General features: G+C 55.2%; 1 protein-coding gene and 1 long non-coding RNA gene across 6 annotated transcripts in view; one reads left to right on the plus strand and one right to left on the minus strand.

Moving 5' to 3' along the window:
• The window catches only part of LOC309662284, a 130,006-nt gene extending 113,706 nt beyond the window's left edge, over positions 1-16,300 (minus strand). The window contains exon 1 of the long non-coding RNA XR_014264614.1: positions 15,804-16,300. This is a non-coding gene — a long non-coding RNA (uncharacterized lncRNA). The remainder of the gene's footprint in view (positions 1-15,803) is intronic.
• Positions 1-23,861, plus strand: part of RALB (RAS like proto-oncogene B) — a 62,206-nt gene that overhangs the window by 5,369 nt on the left and 32,976 nt on the right. Inside the window, exon 1 of one of the 5 annotated variants that reach the window (XM_082464745.1) lies at positions 16,404-16,558. The exons of 1 other annotated variant lie outside the window; for it this stretch is intronic. The gene's annotated coding sequence lies outside the window, so the exon portion shown is untranslated. Of the gene's footprint in view, positions 1-16,403; positions 16,559-16,750; positions 17,278-23,861 lie in introns of those variants that run through there. 3 more of the 5 variants (XM_082464742.1, XM_082464744.1, XM_082464743.1) reach the window with 3 other exon arrangements.

Below are 23,861 nucleotides of genomic sequence, written 5' to 3' on the forward strand. Positions count from 1 at the left end.
GTGTTAATTTCTGCTACACAGCAAAGTGATTCAGTTACACATATATATACATTCTTTTTCATGTTCTTTTCCATGATGGTTTATCACAGAATATTGAATAAAGTTCCCTGTGCTCTACAGGAGCCCCTTGTTGTTCATCCATTCTATAGATGACAATTTGCATCTGCTGACCCCAAACTCCCACTCCATCCCTCCCCCGCCCCCTGACCCTTGGCAACCACAGGTCTGTTCTCTGTGTCTGTGAGTCTGTTTCTGTTTCGTAGATAAGTTCATTTGTGTCGTATTTTAGATTCCGCCTATAAGTGATATCATATGGTGTTTGTCTTTCTCTGTCTGGCTTACTTCACTTAGTATGATCATCTCTAGGTCCAACCATGTTGCTGCAAATGGCGTTATTTCATTCTTTTTTATGGCTGAGTAGTATTCTCAAGCTTTTATTTTGTCTGAACCCCTCATTTGGACGCAGCTGGATCCCTCTCTTACATAAATCATAGTGAACACGTACATGGCCTGTATGGTGAACGCCGCATTTGGACGCAGCTGGGTTCCTCTCTTACATAAATCACAGTGAACACGTACATGGCCTGTATGGTGAGCTGGGACACTTGCAGGCTGGGGAGCAGGTAGGATTGTCGTCTGCATCCGGACCCCCGAGGGTCCCGAGGCTCAGAGCGGACAGGACTTGCTCAGCTCAGACGCTGGGGCAGCAGGGCCAGTGGGCACAGGTGGGCCAGCTCCAGAGTCTCGCTGCACAGCCTCCTTCCACCCAGTGAGGAGAAAGTAGCGTTTGCTGAGCGCCTACTACGTTCCAAGCGTGATGTAGGAAAACGTCGCTGAAATCCCTGAGGCATTCCTTCCTCCCAGGAAGAGGGGCGGATGGGCAGCAGGCGGCTCTGCCCCCCTGGGCCTGACTCTGCCAGCCTGGAGCCGACGGGACGAGGCACTGTCGGGGCGGCGGGGCCATCGCAGGAGGAGGGCAGAGCCGCGGGCAGCCTCGGCTCTCCCTGCAGGCAGACAACCCGGAACACAGCTGCGGGGCTGGCTGGGTGCCCGCCCGTCCCATGGGGCCTCCCTGAGCGTGGAAGCTGTCAGCCCGGCCCCCAGGGCTGCTCGCCCAGGCTCATCACACAGGTGGGCACAGCCCATGTGCCTGACGGTTCCGGCTTCAGGGTCACGGGCTCGCCACCGGAGCCCCCGTGGGACACCCAGGAGCTCTGACTCGGCACTTTGGGTTGCAGAATCCCACAAGCAGTTAATGTGGGCTGGTGGGGAAATCCGTCTGCCGGTGGTTTGGGCAAACCTCCGATCTCTTGTGAGACGGAAGGTGCAGGGCGTGCGCTGGGGCTACGGCTTGGGGCTGCCGCCACCAAGGGGGACAGGGACCCCTTCCCCCCGCCGCCGTGCCCGCCTGCCAAGTGCGGTGGGTGAAGCCAGGCCGGGGCTCTCCCGGCAGCTGTGCCTCCCCCATAAGTGCCCCCAGTCCCGCTTTTCTCGCGCCCCGAGAGACAGCGCCCTGCACCCCCAGGCAGTTCCTTGGCTGCCGCATCACATGGTCAAGGTGAGGGCCGAGGTGGCGCCCGCCGTACGCAGAGCCGGGAGCCTGGGCGGGCCCTGCGGGGCGGAGGCGGGGTGCCCTTGCTGCCCGGCCTCCTTGCGGCCTCAGGGCCTGGGGCTGTCCTCTGAAGGCTCTGGGACAAGCACAGGGAGGCTGACTTGCGGGATCCCAGATCGTAGCGGGGGCCTCTGTGTCGGGAGCTCGTCTCCTGCGGGTGGGTTGGCGCCCTTCCTCGCTCGCTGGGCAGACGGTCCCTGTTTCCCCGTCACCCTCCGCGTGCTCCCCGGCTGCGGGGCTTCCGGGCATCGGCGGGAGTGGGGTGTGTGGCGAGCTTGCGAGGCCGGAGCCGGGGGCAGCTCGTGGGTGTGATCTCGCGGGGGGGGGGGGCGGGGGGGGACAGCGGTGAGCGGTCCTGAAGCGAGATCCGCGCTCCCGGCGCAGGAGTTGGAGCTGGGCGGCTGGGATGAAAACCAGGAATCCTAGCCGAGTCCGCCCGGGGCCGGAGGCTCGGAGCACCATGGCCCTGGCTCTTTCCCCCGTTTGAAAGCAAGAGTGTTTCACGGAGGCAAAATCTGCAGAAACAGGTACAAAGTTTCTTATTAGAGACACAGCACAGCTATGGGAGAGCTCCACGCAGAGAAGCAGTTTATTAATTTGAGGCAGAAGCAGGGCGGAAATACACACCCAGAGAGAAAGGTGTGGGCGTCCTCTCTGCTGGGGAGGAGCTCAGGAAGGGGGCGATTTAAGTCCCTTCTGTAGGACAGGCCTTCTGGCCTTTGTTTACCTTTGGCCAGTTATCTCATTTCTTTTCTCACACCTGACTGGTCCCAGGAACCTCCCCACGTGCGTGCGCGACTTTTTGCTGCGAGGGATCCCGGCGCAGAGGCCTGTGGGTGCATGTGCACACTTATTACGGGGTGGGGCTCCTCCTTCTTGACCCCCAAGGGGCCTTCGTGCGCGCGTGCAGGCAGGACGTTTTCCTTGACCTCAGGAGCGGGCGCCTCATCTCTACTTCAGCGGAGCTCAGCTTCTGCCACCAGCTTTGTCCTTGGAGCGCGTGGGTGAGACCCGAGCTTCAGCGTTGCTCCCCGTGACAAACCCCCGGTGTCCGGCCCAGGGGCCCATCCATCTCCTACCTCAGGCGGGTCTCAGAGAAAGAGGCCGCCGGGCCCCGCCGTTGCCCTGGCACGTGCCCGGGTGCAGGTGGGCGCCCCCCACACACACCTCGAAGGAACCCTGGCCCCAGTCACAGCCCAGGGCAGAGGCTGAGGGAAGCTGAATCAAGGGGTCCCGAGCCTGGGCCCCCTGGAGGGGCAGAGGTGGGTCGGGGAAGGGCGGTGACGGTGGCTTTGCTCCACAGTCATCTCTGCGGGCTGAGATTCCGGGGTCTCTCCCGCTGGCCCCGCAGCCTCCCGGGCAGGGCTTTCCACGTCGGGGTGTCAGCGAGGGCGGCCCGTCCCTGAAACGCCACCTCCTGCTGGTCCGATGCTGTCCGCGGCCACGGCCCGCAGCCTTCTTCCCGCCACCCCCGGCCTCCTGCGCTGCTGGACTCCGCTGCGTGCAGCCCGCTTCCTCCGCGAAACGGCCCCTCTCAGCCTTGCCGCCCCTCCGGGGCTCCCCCCGCCCCGGGCCTTTGTTTCTCTCAGCCCCGGCCCTTGTCCTTCTCTCTCACCCTCCTTCGTGTTGCCAGAACCCTCTTCGTTTCTGCTAGCCCGGTTCTCCACAGCCCCGAGTCCGGGGGCGCATCTGGCCGCCTGCCTCACTCTGCCGTGCCGACTCTTTGCCCTGCAGTCGTCTGGAATCCTCTCTTCCTCCAGGGCCTCGGTTCCTTCCCTGCAAGATGGATGGGACAGTACCACGTCGGGGATTTGTCGTGAAGATTGTCTGCCATGACCTGCTTCTGTCCTTTCCTGGAAGGCAGCTGGGGGGTGGAGTTTGACGGAGGCGTAGACAGCGGGGAGCTCCGGGGGAGGGGCGCGAAGACTGGGGGAGCCGCAGGGCGTTCCTCGGGGGAGGCTGCCGGCCTGGGCCTGGCTGGGAGGCAGGGAGGTCACGGAAGGGGTCACGGGGTCAAGGCCAGGCCTTGAGTTGTGTGTGGAGGGGCCGGGGGGTGGGGGGCGCCCCAGGGGAGGCTTCGGCGGAGACCCTGGCCCAGGCCTCCCTGCCGCCCGCCCATCCTGGAATAAGAGGGGGAGAACTTGGACGCGCTCCGCGGAGATGTCTTGCGCGCGGCCTGGGTAAGGAAGATGGAGGGTCCTTCCTCAGGACCCCAGCCTTCCTTCCCCGGTGCCCTCCCACTTCCTCGGGTTGGACTCCAGTTCTACGCCGACACCCTGTCTGTCTGTCTGTCTGTCCGTCCGTCTGCCGGGCGCCGGCTCCTTTCTGGACTTCGCTCTTCCGCTCCGTTTCCCTCCGCTGCTCCCTCAGCTTCAAGTGAGCAGAGCTTTGAGCACCAGCCACGTGGGGCCGAGGGGAGGGGGCACAGCCGGCCTCGCCTTCCCCGGCCCCCCTCCCTGTGCCCCACGAGGGCGCCACTAGCGTGTGGTCGCCACGTCGTTGTGCGATGAATGCTTATCGAGTGCCGGCATCTCCGGGTGTTCAGTGGGCGCCCAATGATGTCACCCCCCCCTATAGTTTAGATGCCAGGATTTGAGGGCGGGGGCAGGAGCGACAAGCCGTGGAGGAGGTGACCGACTCTACCCCGTCAGGTTATCTGTCCGCGTCTCAGCGCATTCCAGGAGGTCACATGCTGATGGGCGTGTGGCCCAGGTGACCTGTGACTGTAAAGGTTCGGGGCGGGAGGGACCACAGGAGACACCGTGCCTCTGTTCCACGTTCAGAAATGTGCTGGCCCCCTTCTGAAATGGTTCACTTGTCTTATCACTGAGCTTGGCAGCCACTGGGGAATTTCTGGAGGGAGGAGGGGACCCTGGAAGGAAACCGCCCTTGGACCCATTGTTTCCTTAGAAGCCCAAACACAAAGAAAGGATGGAGTGGAGGTGGAGCTGCCGAGGGGCTTGTTTTTTCCCTTCAGATCCAGCCAGCCCCAGTCGGAAAAGGAAGGCTGTTATCCTTTTAGTCCAGTGCTTTGTTTCCTCTCCAGAGGGTCTGCATGTAGGTGGGATTTTGGCAGCTGGGGACGGGGGTGGGAGGAGGGGAGTTTCTGCATGAAATCACGGCCTGCAGGTGGGTGCAGCGAGTGGGACCCAGGTTGTCCTGCCGGGCTGCACGGCGCCCCTGGGATTCAGGTGTCAGCCTTCTCACGTGGGAGGAGAAGCTCAGAGAGGTGAGGGGGCTTGCCCGGGGCCACACAGCAGGTGGTGCTGGGGCGTCCCCCTTGGTGGGAGAAGCAGCGGGATACACACAGGCCTGCCCTCCCCAGTCTCGCTGTGGATCATCCCAGCGCTTCCCATGCCCACATGCCAGCCTCTGGTGGTGCCTTCTACTGTGTGTGCCACGGGGTCGCTGAGGGGCGGCTTCCAGGCATCAAGTGCGAGTGCTGGGGACTTTGGGAGACGGTGTCCTCACGGTGGGGTTCCCGGCCGCCACCGAGGCTGCCTCTGGGTGGGGCAGTGGGAGCCCAGCTCCAGGGGGAGAGGGACGGCCTCTCCTGGGGACCAGGAACAGGAGCGGAGTCAGTGCTGGAAGCTGGCTGGGCAGCGCGGCCGTGGGACCCTGACCCCGACAGTCACCGGGAGGTTCGTCCTCGGCCCTGTGGGGCTGGCGGGGAGAACCCGCGCCCCCTGCCTGCCCTCTGACCGCACCCCCAGAGGGCCTATCCTGAGCCTGCCCGAGAGGGTGGACTGAGGTGGCCCCAGCTGTAAATAATCCCCGGGGGCCACAGGCTCATGGTCCCCCGCAGGGAGAGAAACAGCCCGTTTGCCTCCCCGGGACCCAGAGGACCAGGGGAGGAAGCTCGGGACAGAATCGCGGGTCTGATACCCACCATTTGCCTGCGGGGAGCGGGGTCCAGAAGCAAGGGGACGGCCACCTCACAGCCCTTAGGATGGCTGCTATGAAAAAGCAGAAAATAAGCGTGGATGTGGATGTGAAGAGATTGGAACCCTTGCCCACTGTTGGTGGGAATGTAAAATGGTTCAGCTGCTGCAGAAAACAGTGTGGAGGGCCCTCGAGAAGTTAAGAATAGAACTACTATATGATTGCAATTCCAATTCTGGGTATATACCCTCAAGATTTGAAAGCAGGATCTCAAAGAGATATTTGCATGCCCATGTCCATAGCAGCATTATCCACAAGAGCCAAAAGGTGAAAGCACCCCCAAGTGTCCACTGATGGGTGAATGGATGACCAAAATGTTATATGTATACATACATATGACACATGCTATATGGATGAACCTTCAGGACGTTAAGTGACGTGAAACGAGCCAGTCACAAAAAGACAGATACTGTATGATTCCATTTATACAAGGCCCCTAGAGTAGTCAGATCCTTAGGGGCAGAAAGCAGAAGGGTGGTTGCCAGGGGCGGGCGGGGAGGGGGCCTGGGGAGTTACTGTTTAATGGGGACAGAGTTTCAGTTTTGCAAGATGAAAAGAGTTCAGAGATGGCGGGTGGTGATGGCTGCACGAGGATGTAAATGTGCTCACTGCCACTGAACCGGGCACTCAAAAATGGTTGAGATGGTGACTTTTATGTTGTGTATTTTACCACAGTTTAAAAAATAATAATAAATGAATTCAAAGCAAAACAAAGTCAAGGAAACGGATGTGAACCAAAGGGCCCGTGCAGGCCAGGTTGGCGTCGCATTATTTAATCCCCAGCATCCTGCGTGAGCTGACTTTCTCCTGCAGGCGAGAACGCTGAGGCTCACGGCCTCCCCGGCGGTCCAGCGGTCGAGACTCCGCGCTTCCACTGCAGGGGGTGCGGGTTCCATCCTTGGTTGGGGAGCTAAGACCCCACGTGCCGCACGGCGCGGCCAAATACTTAGAAAACTGAGGCTCAGAGCCATGACACAGCTTGCCCAAAGGCCCTCGGCCAGGCTATGGCAGGCCGGGATTTAAGTCATCTTTGTGTTCCGGGTGAGAGCTGCTCCACTGTGTCATGCTGGGTTGTAGCGTCTGGCACTTGGTCTGCTGGGGCTCCTCATACCCCCAGGACAGCAGAAGAGAACGTGTGGTGGTGAAAATGTGTGCACAGATTAGAGAGGCCTGAGTCATGGGGAGGCTTCTTAGAGGAGGGGGTGGGATTGGATAAGGCCTGGAGGGGCACCTCCTCCCCCATCTCCCCACCAGGGGTAGGGCTGCCACACACCATCTCATTTGAGCCCCGCTGTCATTGCTGGGGGGACGCTCTCATGCCTTGGGGGGCAGGTCCCTCTGTCTGGGCCGGCCACTCTGGCCTCCCTTCTGGGCAAGCCCTGCAGCTGGGGCTTTGACAACGTTGGTGGGTGTGGGCCACTGATATTTGCCCACCCAGAGATCCCTGGGCTTGGGCAGGGTTGTCAGATTTTGCAAATAAAAATACAAGAGGCCCAACTGAATCTGAATTTCAGGTCATCAGTGAATAATCTGTAGTATAAATATGCCCGCAGTGTTGCAGCTGTAGTCGATGTGGCCACCTTAGTAGTCTTGGCCTTTGTCCACTGAGGGAGGCGCTCTGGGTGTTCCAGGTCAGGGACCTGCCGGCATTGGTCATCAAGCCCAGGGCCCAGCCTGTCACAGCTCTGCTGAGACATACGCGGTGGCCTTGGGTCAAGCCGCTACCCAGTGTGAGTTGACCAGGCTGACAGCAGGGGCCCTAATCACCAGGCGTGAGTAAGATGGGCCATGTGCTTGACCTGCTCTGTGTGCCACACGGAGCCTGCAGTGGGAGACTGGTGCTGTCAGCACGCTGGGGGCCTGTGCTCCCGACCTGGCACGCTGGTCCCTGCATGTGCCTTCCCCGCCTCCTGCTGTACCAGTACCTCCAGTCACAGCCCTCTGGCCGCCACATACCTTCTCCTGTGTGTCTACCACCTCACATCGGCCTCACCACGCGTCTCCAGTTCAGTGAATGCTACTGCCTTGTCCTGGAGCCTCCTAATCCTATTCTTCCAACCATTCCCTCATCCATCCACCTACCCACCCATGCATGCATCCACCCACCCACCCATGCATGCATGTGTCCATCCACCCACCCACCCATGCACACATGCGTCCACCCACCCACCCATGCATGCATCCACCCATCCATTCATCCATCCATTCATCCATCCACCCACCCACCCATGCACACATCCACCCACCCACCCACCCATGCATGCACGCATCCATCCATCATCCATCCACCCACCCACCCATGCATGCATGCATCCAACCATCCATTCATCCATCCACCCACCCACCCATGCACACATCCACCCACCCACCCATGCATGCACGCATCCATCCATCATCCACCCACCCACCCACCCATGCATGCATCCACCCACCCGCCCATGCATGCGTCCATCCACCACCCACCGATGCACGCATGCATCACCCACCCATGCATGCACCCACCCACCCATGCATACATGCGTCCATCCACCCACCCACCCATGCATGCATCCACCCATCCATTCATCCATCCATCCACCCACCCACCCATGCATGCATCCATCCACCCACCCACCCATGCACGCATCCACCCATCCATCAGTCCATCCGTCCGTTAATTAACAAGTATTGAGGCTTACTATGGGTCAAACACTGTAGCAGGCACTTTGCATAACATCTCAGCTGTAGGAGGGATTAAAGGAATTAATATTTAAATGTGAGTGGCTGATGACAGTCATCAGATATGAACAAAAGGACCCAGTCTCCTGTGTTTCAGCAATAGGTCATCTGGGGAGAGATTCGCTAGCCTCGCCCTTTATTTTATTTTATTTTAAAATATTTATTTATTTAGCTGCGCCGGGTCTTAGTTGTGGCATGCGGGATCTAGTTCCCTGACCAGCAATCGAACCCAGGCCCCCTGCGTTGGGAGCATGGAGCCTTAACCGCTGGACCACCAGGGAAGTCCTTAGCCTCGCCCTTTAGATGGCAGCCACTCCTCCAGGGAAACTCCTGGAGAAGGCTTAGGCTGTGATGACATGGGAGCAGGAACACGGGGTGGGGCAGGAGTCTGAGGGGCCTCCAGAGCAGGGAGCTGAGCTGGCGCTGCCAAAGGCGTGGCCTCCGCCCTGTCCGGGTGCCCATCGGGAGGGGTAGAGCACAGGACCTGAGGAGCACTCTTCCCTGACAGCTGGTGCCTGGCAGAGACTCGAGACTCTCACAAGACAGAGAAGACTGAGGTCCAGAGAGGGGAGGTGACTTGTCCAAGGTCACACAGCCTTGCAGCCATGGGACTGGGATAAAGAGTGTGGATTCGTCAGGCACACCTGGTTTGAGGCCTGGTCTGCCTCTCAACCTCACTGACCTACCTGTGAATAGGAAATCACACCTCCCTCTTGGACTGTGCGACATGAGACATGCTGAGACGCCACTGTAAACTGCTCGGCCTGGGGTGTGGCGAGGTGAGGCTGGGGGATGGGGTGGACCCCAGTCTCAGCTGAGAGGCTCCCTGTGGCCTCAAACCCACCCCTGCGGCCTCCTGAGTTTGGGCCTTGTCTCCTACCTGTGTGAGGTGTGGGCAGGCAGGTGCGGCTGAGGTGCAGAGGGCAGGAAGCTGGCCTCCGGCCGGCTGGCCCTTGCCATCATGCTGTGGGCCTGTGCAGCCCCCTGGGGCCCGCCTCGCTTCCTGCGGTTTCCGGCCCTGAGTGTCCCGCTGGATGTGCCACCTGCGAGGGCTGTGGAAGGAGGTCGCCACCCCATCCTTCTGGGGCTTTCCCAGCGGGGACCCGGCCTCCGTGGGAACCTGCAGCTTTCCCAGCCCTGGGGGCCACGCTCACCTCATTGCCGCTTTAACCTTGTTCCTGTCTACCCAGCTTCTTCTTGGCTGTTGTAAAGAATTAAAACTCGACAGAAAAATGGATTCCGGGGAGGGAATCGTTCCCCAGCCCCCATCCCAGAGATGTGCATTTTCATGTTTTAGTGGTCTTGCTGCTGGAGGAGGGACTAGGGGCTGGGGGCGGGGCTGACTTTACTGATGGTAGTTTTCCTTTCCTTCCAAAGCGGGGTCCCCTGGCTCAGGGGTCCCTTATCCCCCACCAGCCACCCCACATTCCTCAGCCCTCTGACCCCTTAGCCTGCCCTGCTCTCTGGAGCGGACGCAGGGAAGAGATGGGCTGTCCATAAAAAAAGAAAAGCACAGTATAAAAAAAAGGCTGCTCACGAGAAGAATTACGGAGCGGGGGAGGGGCAGAGTGACAGTGGCTGCGGGGCGGGGCAACCCAGCCGCTGGAGGGGGCGGGGCAGGGGCGGAGGTGCAGCCCCCCCATCTCCCAGCAGCAGGCAGGTGGGGAATGAGGCCTGGGGCGCCTGGTCCGTGCTGGGCGGCTCCCAGGAATGCTCTGGCTGCCCTAGGCCAAGAGCAGAGCCAGTTCAAGGCCAAGCTCCGGCCGAGCTTGACCTCGGGCTCTCCGCCTTGGGCCTCTGTGCCCAGGGGCCTCATCTAGAGAGTGAGGAAGAGCCGCGGCCTGGGCTGCGCGGGGGCAGGAGAGAGCAGAGGCCAGTGCCCGCAGCACACCCAGCTCCGGGGGAGGAACTTTCCCGGCCCCTTCTGGGTTCTCCCGGCTGGCCTAAGAATTAACTAGACGCAGGGCAGATTCGCAGGGGAAGTCGACTGTAATTAGGTACGTACAGGGGCTCCCTAAGAACATGGGCCCAGCACAAGTCACGCAGGTGAGGCTTACACGCCATCCAGGAGGAGAATGGGTGGGGTTGGCCTTCAAAGGGGACGAAGGCAATTTACAGGAGGATGAAAGAAGCAAGTGACCAAATGTTTGATAAACAGATGTTTGCTGGGCTGTGCAGGGACATTGGGACGCGGAGGTGCTCTGTGATCACACGGGCCTTGCTAATTACCCCCGTCGACCACCCCTCACTCATGTTATTATATTATGGTTTTCTGCAGTGATAGTTCTTCTTCCCGGAACAGGCCCTCCATTTAAATTCTTTAGGCGGTTAGTTAGGGGGAGGGTCGAAGTCTTTTGGGCCTTGTTTTTAGCTCAAAATAATGTGCAAGCCAAAGAGACACATTTTGGGGTGGCAAAGTTCTCTCCCCTACACAGCCAGCACCACTTCTTTCCTCATCCCTCCTCCTAGCTCAAGTTTTTGTGTCCCCGTGTCCTTTGTGTCTGTCCGTCTGTCCACCTAGCTGCCCAGAGCTAGGCTCCGTGGGTCTCATGCATCTGCAGCTCAGGAGCACGGCTCGGCTGGGAGAGAGGAGGAGTGTCTTCCTGCTGTTAGAGGGGGCTGGCTTCCTGGGAGACCATGGCTAGTATTTCATATTGGAGAGAGCTCAGCACAGAATCCAGACCCTCGGATCTCATTTTATCTCACCCTCGAGGGCTTTGCCGCTGTCACCCTGCAGGACTTTTGCTCTGGGTACCTGGAGGTCAGCACTGGATCTTGGTGGTGGTTACTGTGGAACCACGGAGCGTGTGTGTCCCCAGAGTGGGAAGGGGGGAGGGTGAGCTGGCACGTGGTGGGTTTAGCCATAATGATGAAGACTTATTACTTAATGACAAGACAGACTTGCCCTCATTTCTGGGGGCAACTCTTGGTAAGCTATGATGGCAGAAAGATAAGTGCAGCTGATTCAAGAATTCAAAATAGCAAGGAATCATTGTTTTCTAATGTGAGTCCCAAGTGGATTCGCCTCTTTTGGAAGAGGAAAGCTCCTCCACCTAATTACGGGGCTTCTGCAGAGCAATTGCTGGAATGTCGTCTGGTTAGTTCCTGCTGCCTGGCTAGGTCTGTAGAGACCACATAGGAAGGTGGTAAGGGCGAGAGAGAAGCTCTTGATAAAACAGTCTTTTTCAGTGACAGTAACTAAACTGAACACCAAAGGCAAGGTTTTGAACACGTTTAGGAATAAGTAAGCACCAGGGGCTTTTGCTGGCTGTTTCCCAGGCTTTGGAGGAGGCTTCCAAGTGAGAACTCAGGAGTCGGAACCTTTTCCCGGGGAGGGATAAGTCACTCCATGCTACTTGTGTGAACGAAAGATCTCTGGTCCTCCCCTAAATACTTCCCCTGGCCTAAGACTTCAGGTTTTAGTTTTGGACGATGAAAATCTTTTTTTTTTTCTTTTTGGCCTCGCCATGCAGCATGTGGGATCTTAGCACCTCGACCGGGGATCGAACCCGTGTCCCCTGCATTGGAAGCGCAGAGTCTTAACCACCGGACCGCCAGGGAAGTCCTGCACTGAGCCGTCTTTAGTCATTTATTCCTGTGTGTGCATGAGCCCGTGAGACCCGTTCCTGAGAACAGGAAGCGCAGGGCACTGAGGGCTGGGGAAACACAGAGCAGAAAGGTGACTGGAGCACTGGAGGTGCGCCCCGTCTAGTCTTGCAGTTTACAATAAATTCTCCCTGCCGTTGGTAGGCAAGAATGGCTTTTTTCCATCTATAGATCGGTGGCTCCCCTCTTTTTTCTAATCGAGGCGGTCACCAAGTATCAAATGCCCACAGGGACGTCGGAGCTTGTCAGACTCTTTCTAATAATACCACCTAAGGCTGTTCTGGCTGATGTTCTAGGAAATTGGCCAGCTCTCTGCTCCACACCCTCCCCCGTTCCGCCTGGCTTTTGAGTACCCGTGTCCCTGGAGTCAGGGCACCTCTGGGGGTCCCGACGTCCAGCCTTGCCTCTGCTTCCTCTGGGATTTGGCAGGAGGACCTTCTGTTTAGTCTTCAGTGCTTTCGCTCCCCTCCTTCTGCAAATCTCCCCGAAACTCCTGAGGGCAGATTTCCCTTCCAGCCTCTGGCCCTGCGGACCCCACTTTGCTTGGACCCCCGGAACAGCCTTCTAAGCTCCACGCCCACACCCGCCCCTTACAGCTCGACCTCCACACGAGAGCGAGAGTGGTGTTTCTAAAACCTAAATCAAAGCCTGTCAGCCTGCAGACTTGAACCTCCTCAGTGGCTTCCTGTCACACTTGGAATACATTCCAATCTCCTCACCCTAACCTAGGAGCCCCCAGTGATCCAGATCCCACCTCCCTCTGCACCCTCTGGGGTCGCACCCGCCCGCCCCGCCCACGGCGCTCCGTCCACGCCTCCCGTCTGCTGTCGAGAGGACCAAGCTTTTCTCTGCGGCTTCTTCCTCCGCTCGGAAGGTTCTCTCCTTCCCCTCACTCCCAACCTTTCCTGACACTGATTCCTTTGCGTCCTTCAGGTCCTAGCTTAAATGTCGCCTCCTGAGAAAGACTTTATTTAAAAAAAAATTTTTAATTGGGGCATAGTTGCTTTACAATGTTGTGTTGGTTTCTGCTGTACACGAAGTGAATCAGCTATGTGTACACACATCCCCTCCCTCTTGGACCTCCCTCCCATCCCCCGCCCCCATCCCACCCATCTAAGTCGTCACAGAGCATGGAGCTGAGCGCCCTGTGCTGTACCGCAGGTTCCCACTAGCTCTCTGTTTTGCACATGGTAGTGTGTATATGAAGAGAGACCTTTTTTTGACCACCCAGTCTGAGGTCATCGGGAGTTCTCCGGTTGCTTGTCCGTCTACTGGTTCTCTCGTCTGAGTCGTCCGCCACCGCATCCCCAGCATGGTACACGTTAGGGCCTGGCGTCAGTCAGAGGAGGCGAAGCTCTGCAGCCAGAACAAACAACTCCCGAATCTTAGCGCCTTCAAACCACGAACGTTTGTGTCTCAGCCACGGTCAGTGTCCATCTCAGGTTGGCGGGGGCGGGGGTGAGAGGCGCTGGGCTCACTGCAGGCGCCGGGGCCGACAGCGCGGCCACCCTCCCAAACATTCCCAGCAGCCGCGCCACCGAGAAGGGTCTCGCACTGACACTCTCCTGCCCCCAAATGACTACGTGTCCCTTCCGCTTCCAGCTCATTGGGTAGAACTAGTCACATCACCTCACTCAAGCACAGGGAGCTGAGAAGCTCAGGCCCCGCCAGTGCCCTGGAGAGAGAACTGGAAATACTTGTCAGACAGCGCTCTGGACCCAGTTGATAGTTTTGAAAGAGGCAGCATCTAGAATGCTTTTTCTACAGCTGCAGTGGGTGACAGTGACCATACAGGGGCCTGCTGGGGATCTCGTATCCCTGCTGTTCAGGCCCTTGGCTCTGTGGGCAGTCAGGGTTCCCTTAGGAGAAGCTCAGCAGACAGGGGTGTCCCCTGAGACCAGACAGGAGCAGTCCCAGAGGCTCTGTGGCCGGTCACCTCTCAGGGGTCACCCCCCACGGGACACGTTCCTGGGCTGTGGCCCCTGTGAGACAGCCCTTCCAAAAGGGTCCTGCTGGTCCTCTCCGAATCCACCACGCTCAGCTGGGGCCTGGCGTGTCCAGGAGCCGAGCAGATGTTCCTACTGGCCGAGTCCCAGGGGAATCCCTCTGAGTCCTGGGAGCTAAAGGAGGGGAGGCGGGGGCGGGGGGGTGGAATGGGGTAAGAGAGTTAGGGCAGCATTTCTCAGAAAGCCCACTGCCTCCATCCTGCGTGACATTCTGTTGCTAGTCACAGGAATGGCACTTACGCACCCAGGAAAGGTAAGGAAACTGCCTGTGGCCACTGTGGACCCTAGGGGTGTGGGCACAGGAAGCGCTGGTCGTCTCCACAGCCCTGATCCTGTTCCCTAAACTGCCCATTTCAGCTGGCCGGGCTGTGGGGAGCCGCTCCGCTGTCTAAACGTGCATCTGGTCAAACGACAACATCACAGCAGGTCGTTGCCACCGGGCTGCACACAGCACTGGCTGCATGAGTGGTGCGCACACCCCAGACACCACGGGCCTCGGGACGAAATGCTATCCCCGAGGTGGTTACGAGGGGCTTGAGTGCGCATCTTGGCCTCTGGCGGCAATCACGGTTGAAGCTAATATTTGTTAAGCGCTCATCAAGTTCCTAGCACTGTACCTACCAAGAGCTCTACAGGTAATTGCATTTAAATCTTCACACCTGCAGGGCACAGGTGCTGCTCCTATGGGATGGCTGGGGAAACTGAGGCCCGCGGAGGCTAAGCAACTTCCTAACCACTGCTAGTTCTGTGAATCTGTGCTTCCTGATTCTAAACCTGTGCACATCATTGTTACTCCATAGGAAAAAGTTTGCACCTGATTCCCCTTCTAGGTTATACATACTAGAGAGCTGACTTTTTAAAAATTTTTTTTTACCTTAAAGTTTATTTTATTGAAGTATAGTTGATTTACAATGTGTTAATTTCTGCTGTACAGCCAAACAGTGATTCAAGTTATACATATACATATATATACATTCTTTTTCATATTCTTTTCCATTGTGGTTTAACAGGATATTGAATATAGTTCCCCGTGCTCTGCAGTAGGACCTTGTTGTGTATCTATTCTCTGTATAATAGTTTGCATCTGCTAACCCCAACTCCCAGCCCACCCCTCCCCCACACCCTCCCCCTTGGCAACCACAAGTCTGTTCTCCACCTGGCTGTGAGTCTGTTTCGTAGATAAGTTCATTTGTATCGTATTTTAGATTCCACACATAAGTGATATCATATGATATTTGTCTTTCTCTCTGAGTTACTTCACTTAGTGTGATCATCTCTAGGTCCATAGAGAGCCTCCTTTTTTGAGAAGCCTCCTACCTTCTCTCTTATAGCACCTGGCACAGTTTCTGTCATATAATTAGCAGGCAATATAAGCCTTTAATGCGTACGAGAAGCGTAAAACAGAACACTTAGGATAGTAGGGTAACACTAGGATATTCTGGTGACATGTTTTTTGTTAAGCCCGTTGCTTAAGACTAAGTTAAAGCTTCTGTGCTTTTTGATACAGTTCTTGGTAGAGGGCCTGATTCTGTTAGTTGCTTATACATAGCAATGTAATCAAGGCACAAAGCCTCTCATATACCACACACAGCACCCTGATGTATAATTATCAACAAGGAAAGGATTAATTACACGGTGCTAGTTGCTGTGGATATCAAATTGAACAAGAGATAGTTTTCATCCCTAGAGATATAGAGGCGGGCATTTAAACAACTTATTGCCATACAGTGTGTGAGGGACGTGCCATGAGGTTTGTGTAGGGATCAGTGGGGCCATAAATCCTGCGGAGGCGAAGTGGAATGAGGGTAGGACTCAGCTCTAAGAAGAGGCAGTTAGGAAAATCAACCCAAACCCTATTTGGATCGAAATTACAAGTTCCCGAGCCTTATGGGTGAAAACCCCGTCGGCCACGAGCTTACCCACTGAACTTCCAACATCGAGGCTACCGCTGGGGTGAGGATTCCGGCCCTCATACGTGACCTGGGCCAAGTCATTGCGAGGCCTTGGCAACCCCATTACTGCTAATGGGGTGTCATCAGCCTGGCGAGTGGTGGCGGCAGGCGGAGGTCCCGCCTCGGGAGCCCCGGGCCGGCGTCCAGACAGCCGCCTGGAGGCATCGTGATTTGCCTCGGTTTCTCCACATCAGGCCTGCCTTTCCCTTTTGCTTTCCAGGGCTCTGGCCTCGCCCTGACCTAAGCCCACAGCGGGAGCACCCCTGCCCGCCACGCCCAGAGTCCCCAGACCTGCTCGGATTCCTTCACTGGAGCAGTGGTCACGTGCAGCGCGTCAGCCGCCGACAGGAGGAAGTGGCGGTGGGCGTGGCTTGCGTGCCGAGCCCGCCCCTCCCGCCAGAGGCGGCTTCTCATTGGCGAAGCTTCCTCCTCACCCCGCCCAAGGCTGGGAAGCTCCGCTTCGGATTGGCTAGTAGGCTCCCGATGGGCGAGGCCTCCGGGGGACGGGCGGGAGCGGACGGCAGGGCGCGCTCTCGAGGGGCGGGGTTGCCTAGGCGACGCCGGGCGCGCGCTCGGGGGGTGGGGAAGCGAGCTGGCGGCTCAATGACAAATCGGCGGGGCAGGGCTGGGGTCCGGCCGCCACAGGAGGCGTAGGAGCGGGCGGGGCGGGTTTAAGGGCGGGGGCCGGTGCGGACTGCTAGGCGGCGCGGGACGGGTCGCAGGTAAGGGTGTCCGTGTCCCGGCTGGGCCCTGCGGGCGAGGTGGGTGGGGCGCGCGCGGGGGAGCGGGGGCGCGCCCCGGGACGGGTGGCCCCTGGCTCCGGCTCCGCGCAGGGCTGTGGCCGGAGGGCGACCTGGGGGCGGCGGCCCCGCTCGAGCCGGGTGGGGGGGGGTCCTCCCAGACCCGCTTGGGGCGGAGGAGATGGGGGCGGCGCCCCAGCCGCCCCCCGAGTCCGCCGCTCCTTCCCTTGTCCCGCAAGTGGCCTCTGCCGCCACTTCCTGCCTTTCGGGCCTCCAGCCGAGGAGGGTCCACTTCCTCAGGCCCTTAGTCGCCGCTGTGGTCAGGGTGAGGCTGTGAATGTCGCGCAAACTTCTTAGCGCCTCAGGAGCTTGGCCGGGGACGCCCGGGGGCCGCGCTTCGGAAGTTGCGCGGTCTGCTGCGTGTTGGGGTTGCTGCCGTCCTGGGGCTGAGCGCAAAGTTGTCCCCACCGCCCAGCTCCCTTCCGCGAGGGGCTGGCGCTGGGGCGGCTTCTCCCGGGGCGCACCCGGACCGGCCCGTGCGCCTCGTCTCGCCCCCGGTAGGTCTAGGAGGTCGTGTCCGTGGCGGGTCCAGACGCTGGTGCCGAGACAGCTGCGCCCAGGCTGCTCGTGGGAGCAGCGTCCGTTCTGTGCTCGTTTTCGTGTGAATTCTGGAAACGTTGGAACTTTGATGTTGCCTTCAGGTGAGTGTTCCGGAGAGAGGCTCTTGTGTCCCACGCACTCGTTTAGAATTGCCATCGGGAGAGACTTGGCTGATGGCTCGTTGGAGTTATCTGTGACTTGGTTTCGTTCCTTGTAGAACAGTGAACGTTCTGCTTTGTCCCGGTTTCCTAACCTCATTTTTAATTTTTTTGGTTAGGTTTTGAGGATGGATAGTGGGCACTGATTGTCAGAGGGGATGGTGTATCCTTCAGGCGGGTAAATGACCCATATTTTAAGAAGAGCAGCAAGATTCTCGGATGTCAAAGTTGGAAACAATCTCGGGCAGTGTTCCGTCCACCTGGAACAGTATGATTGGAATGTCGACGTTCTCAGATGCAGGGTGAGCGGGAAAGGTAGCCTTGGATATTGGGAAAGACAGGAGGGCAAGGTGCGAAGACCAGGTTCTTGAAACTTCACTCGTGGCGTGATCTTGAGCACAGCTTTGCACTTCTCTGTGCCGCGGAGTCCACAGCTGTAAAAAGGTGATAGTCGTTATCTTCCTTGTTAGGGTTCAACGGAGTAAGGAACGCTGGAGGCGTCCTTTGTGGCGGTGGGGGTTAGGGTTAGGGGTGGGAATAAGGCCAGGGACACACATCCCTCGTGTGTGGCTTCAGTTGCTACAGCTCGTCTTTCTCCTGCCCCATCTGGGTCTTCCCTTCCTTTTCTATTCATGTTATTTCCCATTGGAAACAGTGACTATTCTGACCCGAGGTGTCAGCAAGATTTCCCTATGCCCAAGGAGTAGAACCTTTCCCAGGGTTTCGTGTGGAAAAAAGTGGGGGAATAACTTATTAGATGTCTTTTGGGAATACGGGACTGGACACATAAAGACAGGAAAACAAGAATAGGGCCGCAAATGGGATCTCAGTGGGTCTTGGTAGAAGGTGGAAGAGGTGGAAAAGTTCTGATTTCTTGCCTTAATTCTTCAAGGTTCTTGCCTTGGTGGAAGATGGCTTGAGATTCTGGAAATGTTTAGACCACAGGGTTGAGATAATTCTTTGGGCTGCATCACCCAATCCCACAATAAGTCTTTGCATTCAGTTACTAAATTCTTACCCACCTAGAAACATAATTGGAGCCTCTTTCTGAAAGCTAAATGTGGAGACAGTGTAACGACCTAGAGCAACAGCCCCGGGAGGTCCTGGCAGCTCTTCTGAGGCTTCCGGTGCGACCTATCTCAGGGTGGTAGCAAGAGTCCCACTTGTCACTGGCTCCAAATCCAGCTTGTCCTTGACTTACTGAGGTTACGTCCCGATAGACCCACCATTGGTTGAAAATATCGTAGGTCAAAGATGCATTTAATACGCTTAACCTGCTGAACCCCATCGCTTAGCCTGGCCCACCTTAGACCTGCTCAGAGCACCCCCATTGCCTCCAGTTGGGCAGAATCACCCAAAACAAAGCCTGTCCTATAATAAAGTGTTGAATATCTCAGGTAGCTTATTGCATTCTGTACTCAGAGTGGAAAACAGACCGGCTCTGTGGGTATGGAGGGTACGGACCGGTCCTGTCTGAGCTCTTCCCCCTTGTGATCCTGTGGCTGATGGGGGCTGTGGGCCAGCATCACAGAGAGGAATTTTTTTTTTTTTTTTTTTTAGTTATTGAAGTATAGTTGGTTTACAATGTTGTGTTAGTTTCAGGTGTACAGCAAAGTGAAACATATATATGTGTGTGTATATGTTTTTCAGAATCTTTTCCATTGTAGGTTATTACAAGGTATTGAGTAGACTTCCCTGTGCTGTACAGTAGGTCCTTGTTGTTCACCTGTTTTGTATAGAGTAGTGCATATACGTTAATCCCAAACTCCCTAATTTACCTCCCCCTGCCTCTCATCCCCCACCTGCTATCCCCTTTGGTAACCATAAATTTGTTTTCTATGTCTCTGGGTCTGTTTCTATCTTGTAAATAAGTTCATTTGTATCATTTTTAAAAAAGACTCCACATATAAGTGGTATCATATGATATTTGTCTTTCTCTCTCTGACTAACTTCACTTAGTATGAGAATCTCTAGGGCCATCCATGTTGCTGCAAATGGCATTATTTCATTCTTTTTTAAGGCTGAGTAATATGCATTGTATATATGGACCACATCTTCTTTATCCATTCATCTATTGATGGACACTTAGGTTGCTTCTTGGCTACTGGAGTAAATAGTGCTGCTATGAACATAAGGTGCAAGTATCTTTTTGAATTATCGTTTTCTCCGGATATATGCCCAGGAGTGGGATTGCAGGATCATATGGCAACTCTATTTTCAGTTTTTTAAGGAACCTCCATACGGTTCTCCATAATGGCTGCACCAACTTACATTCCCACCAACAGTATAGGAGGGTTCCCTTTTCTCTGCACCCTCTCCAGCATTTATTATTTGTAGACTTTTTGATGATGGCCATTCTGACCGGTGTGAGGTGGTACCTCATTGTAGCTTTGATTTGCGTTTCTCTAATAATTAGCGATGTCGAGCATCTTGTCACGCGCCTATTGGCCATCTGTACGTCTTCTTTGGAGACGTGTCTATTTAGGTCTCTGCCCACGCAAGAGGGTATCTTACCGCATATTGCTAGCCCAGGAAAAGATCAAAATCCAAAATTTGAAGTAGGTTTCTACTGAATGCGTATCTCTTTTACACCATCATAAAGTTGAAAAATCGTGGGTCACATCCTAAGTTGGGGGCTGCCTGTACAGAACATACAGCCCGTTGGATGCTTTTCTAAAGTGAATGCATGTTGCTGAGGAGTCTGAATGAAAGGGACCTGAGTACCAGAGAAATGGAGCCCTTCCCGCATCATGCAGAGGGGGCCTGGGTGGGCGAGGAGGAGGAGGGAACCTGATACTTACTGAGCATCAGCTGTCTGCTCGCACAGACTCCCTGATCTAACCAATACCAGATAAGTATCTGGCCTTGGAGATTTGACCATGAGCTGTGTCCTTTAGCTCCTCAGTTCTTTTGGTTCCTAGGAATACAAATATGGGTGTGCACGTGTACATATTGGATGTTCCAAAAAGTAGAGGGGCCAAGCAGACACGAGGGCAGGGCATGTGAGCTTTTGGGTGGGTGAGAGTGGAAAGAAAGACGAAGAGAATGTGGATGCTGAGTGTCAAAAGAGGGAAGGTACGTGTGGTTCCTATAGCAACTGCAAAATACCAGCCGGGTCTCAATTTAAGTTTATGTTACTCTAAAAAAAAAAGTAAGTGCTTATCATTTTCCTGAGTGTTCTCTGTCATGGTTGTAGACCAATCTTTGGGGAGTTTTTGCCTTTTAAAAAATCGAAGTCTAAATGCAGAAACAGGTGCCATTAATAGATAATGGCTAATACATTGTTGTCTTTGTTGCTTTTGTCAGTGCTTCGCGGGCAATATGTATACAGTATGATTTAGGCCCACTAGATTGGGAATCGACATACAAAATATTGAGTTAGGTCTCATCCAAATTAAAACATTCCAAGCTATGTAATTTTGCTTAGTATATGGCATGAGTTGAAGGAAATAGAGTAGTTTGGTGCTGTGTGGCTGCCTGCCTCAAAAGTTTGTCTGTCTTTTGAGTGAATTTTCTACTGCTGTGTAATAAATTGGCCCAGACTTAGCAGCTTGAAACAACAGACATTTATGATCACATAGTTTCTGAAGTTCAGGATCTGGGAGCAGCTCGGCTGGGTGCTCTGGTTCAGAGTTTCTCCCGAGGTTGTGATCACTGCCCCGAGATGGGGGACTCACATGCCTGTGGCCTGGGGGCCTCAGTCCTCACCACGTGGCCGCTCCACAGAGCTCTGCACAACCTGGGCGCTCACCTTCTCCCCGGGGCAAGTGACATGAGAGGGAGAGAGAGGGAGAGAGAGAGAGAGAGGGAGAGAGAGGAGGATGATCACGATGGAAACTGCCGTGTCCTGGGATCTCCTCTTGGAAGCCATGCGCCATCCCTTCTGCCAGCACATGGGCCAGCCTGGTGCAGTGTGGGAGTGGGCTGCCCTGGGGAAGCCTGAGGGCCACTGGCATTCTTGGAGGCTAACTACCACAGTTTCCTTTTGAAGGTTTTGTTTCATATGCTTCCTGAAGTTTGTACCATAGGAGATTAAAATGCAGCTGGAGTTTTTACTATTCTAGAAACTTTTCATATTATACTTGAAACGTCATGTTCTTTCTCTGCTCCTTCATTGTCAGATGCTAGGATTAATTAGCCAAATATGCAGTAGCTTTGGAAATTAGAAATTAAAATCTCGCTAGTCCCTAAACAAAATGGAACAGCTGAGTTTTTTTTAAACCCTGGAACAAATCGGTAAAAAATTATTGCCAAAATGATCTCCCTGATGAACAGCTTAAAGTCAGTCATTAATCATCTGTGTATTTTTAAAAAATAAAACTCACTGGCAAAGTAGCTGAAAAAATCTTGGAGAATCTGGGTGATGGACACAAGGCTGTTTATTAAACGCTTCTTCCTGTCTTTATGTATGCGTGAAACTTTCCACAATAAAAAGTTTTTTTGAAAAAGAGGGAGGGAGAAAAGAGGCATAATCACAGGAAAAAGTTTTCTAGAGCCCTGACGCTAAGACCAATAAATAAACTATGGCATTCCGGGGGGGAAAAAAAAAGCCTCTCCTCCAATTACCATAAAGCTTTGGACAATATTTCTCTGCTTAGCAATTCTTCATTTCTCTTTTGAAACCCTAATACATTTAGCTTCTAGATGAAATCTTTCTGGAGTGTCCATACGTGGAGAGAAGAATTTAGGGATCCTGAGACGGAAGCCTGAGTCAGTGACCTCCAGGTTTCTTTCCGTCTCTAAAAATTCTATGATTCTAGTACTTTCATGTAACAGATATCCTTTGACTCAAGCATATTTATAACAAGAGGCTTCATAAATCATGTTAAATTGTAACTTCAGCAAATGAAGTCTTCTGAGAATTGCTTCTGTTCATTCCAGCCCAGTTCAAGGCTGTTGGACTCATCAGGAGGCCAAGTGGAAAAGTCAGCACAATTTGCCGTTCCTCTCTTCCTATTTTTGGCTCTTTTCCCATCCGCTGCCCCAGTTTATGAGCTAGTGTCTTACTTTCCTTTATCCTGCCGTTTATCCTCTCCCGTTGTCCCCTCCTTCCTCCTGCCAGTCAAAACAGGAAAAGATGGGTGGCCAGTCAGCCATTGTGGAGTAGCTGATCCCATCGTTAGGACTGGATTTCAGCCAGCGTGGTACCTCTCCTCACCCTTGCATATTAGGCCTTTTTTAAATCTCAAATTGCATATGTTCGTTCTGTAAAGTCTGCTGTTTTTTTAACTTCTAAAGGGGTTCTACACCCGACTCCAAGGTGGGGTGGGTGAGGGCACACCACTGAGAAACCCTCTGCCACCAGTGGGGCGTCCTTCATTTCAACCCGACCGTGACACTCTCTACCCAGGGGTAGCGCCAGACTCCACAGCTCAAGGGCTCAGTCCCGCAGGACTGGCGCCGCTTCAGACACCAGTTGCGGGTCCAGGTCGTCACCTGTGCTTCCGACCAAGCGGCTACAGATCGGAGGTCCCCGTGACACCCTGATTGGGTTTCAGGTGCCAGGTCGTCGCCTGCACTCCTGACCAACTGGCTATAAACCAGAGGTTCTCACCACCCCCTGCTTGGGTTCAGCTAATTTGCGGGAGTGGCTCACGGAACTCAGGAAGCCCATTTACTCACTGGATGACCAGCTTGTTACAAGGGATGTGAATCAACAGCCAGGTGAAGGGGTGCACAGGGTGAGGTCCCAAACACAGGAGCACGTGTCCTTGTGGAGTTTGGGGCCCCCCACAGTGGCACGTGCCACCGCGCGCTCTGGTTCTCCCACCTGGAAACTCTCCTCAGTGCCTTCTTTTCGGTTCTTATGGAGGCGCCGTCACACAAGCGTGGCTGATTCAATCACTGGCCATTGGTGACTGATTCAACCTCTAGCCCCTCCCTCCTCCCCAGAAATCAGGGGGTGGGGCTGAAAGTTCCAGCCCTCTTTTCAAGGCTGGTTCCCCCGGCGTCCTCAGGTGCTTCCCCCGAGTCCCCTCATCGGCCTAACCCAGTTGTGGTGGGAAGGGGCTTGTTGTGAACAACAAGACGCTCACGTCACCTTTATGGCTCTGAATCGTTTTCTGGAACTGAGGACAAGTGACCAAACATAACAAAAGGTGCTCCCCTTGCTCTTATCATTCAGGAAGTTCCAAGGGTTCTGGGAGCCGTGGGCCAGAAGCTGTGGACAAAGACCAAAGACGTATGAGAACTATAATTAGGTCATCTGAATGACCGCATATGTATTTCTCATAACTCACAGTATCATAACCTCCTAACTGGTGTAAAGCCTGTCCACCATCCCCGTGTCCACTGTCATTCCCTTAGGCCAGGCCTGCTGCATCTGCCCCGTCTGCTCTGGGCCACTCTGCTTTTCCACACTGTAGCTACAATGATCTTTTCAACTTGCAAGTCTAATTTTGTCACCCATTTGCTTGTAACACTTGAAAGGCTTTTCCGTGCACTCAGCAAAAAGTCTAAACTCCCTAAACTACTGGGCCTACTGGCCCTTACTTTCCTCTCTACCTTCATCTCATGCCAGGCTCCGC

The sequence above is a fragment of the Balaenoptera physalus genome, assembly GCF_965194825.1.
Source record: "Balaenoptera physalus genome assembly, chromosome: 6".
NCBI lineage: Eukaryota > Metazoa > Chordata > Mammalia > Artiodactyla > Balaenopteridae > Balaenoptera > Balaenoptera physalus.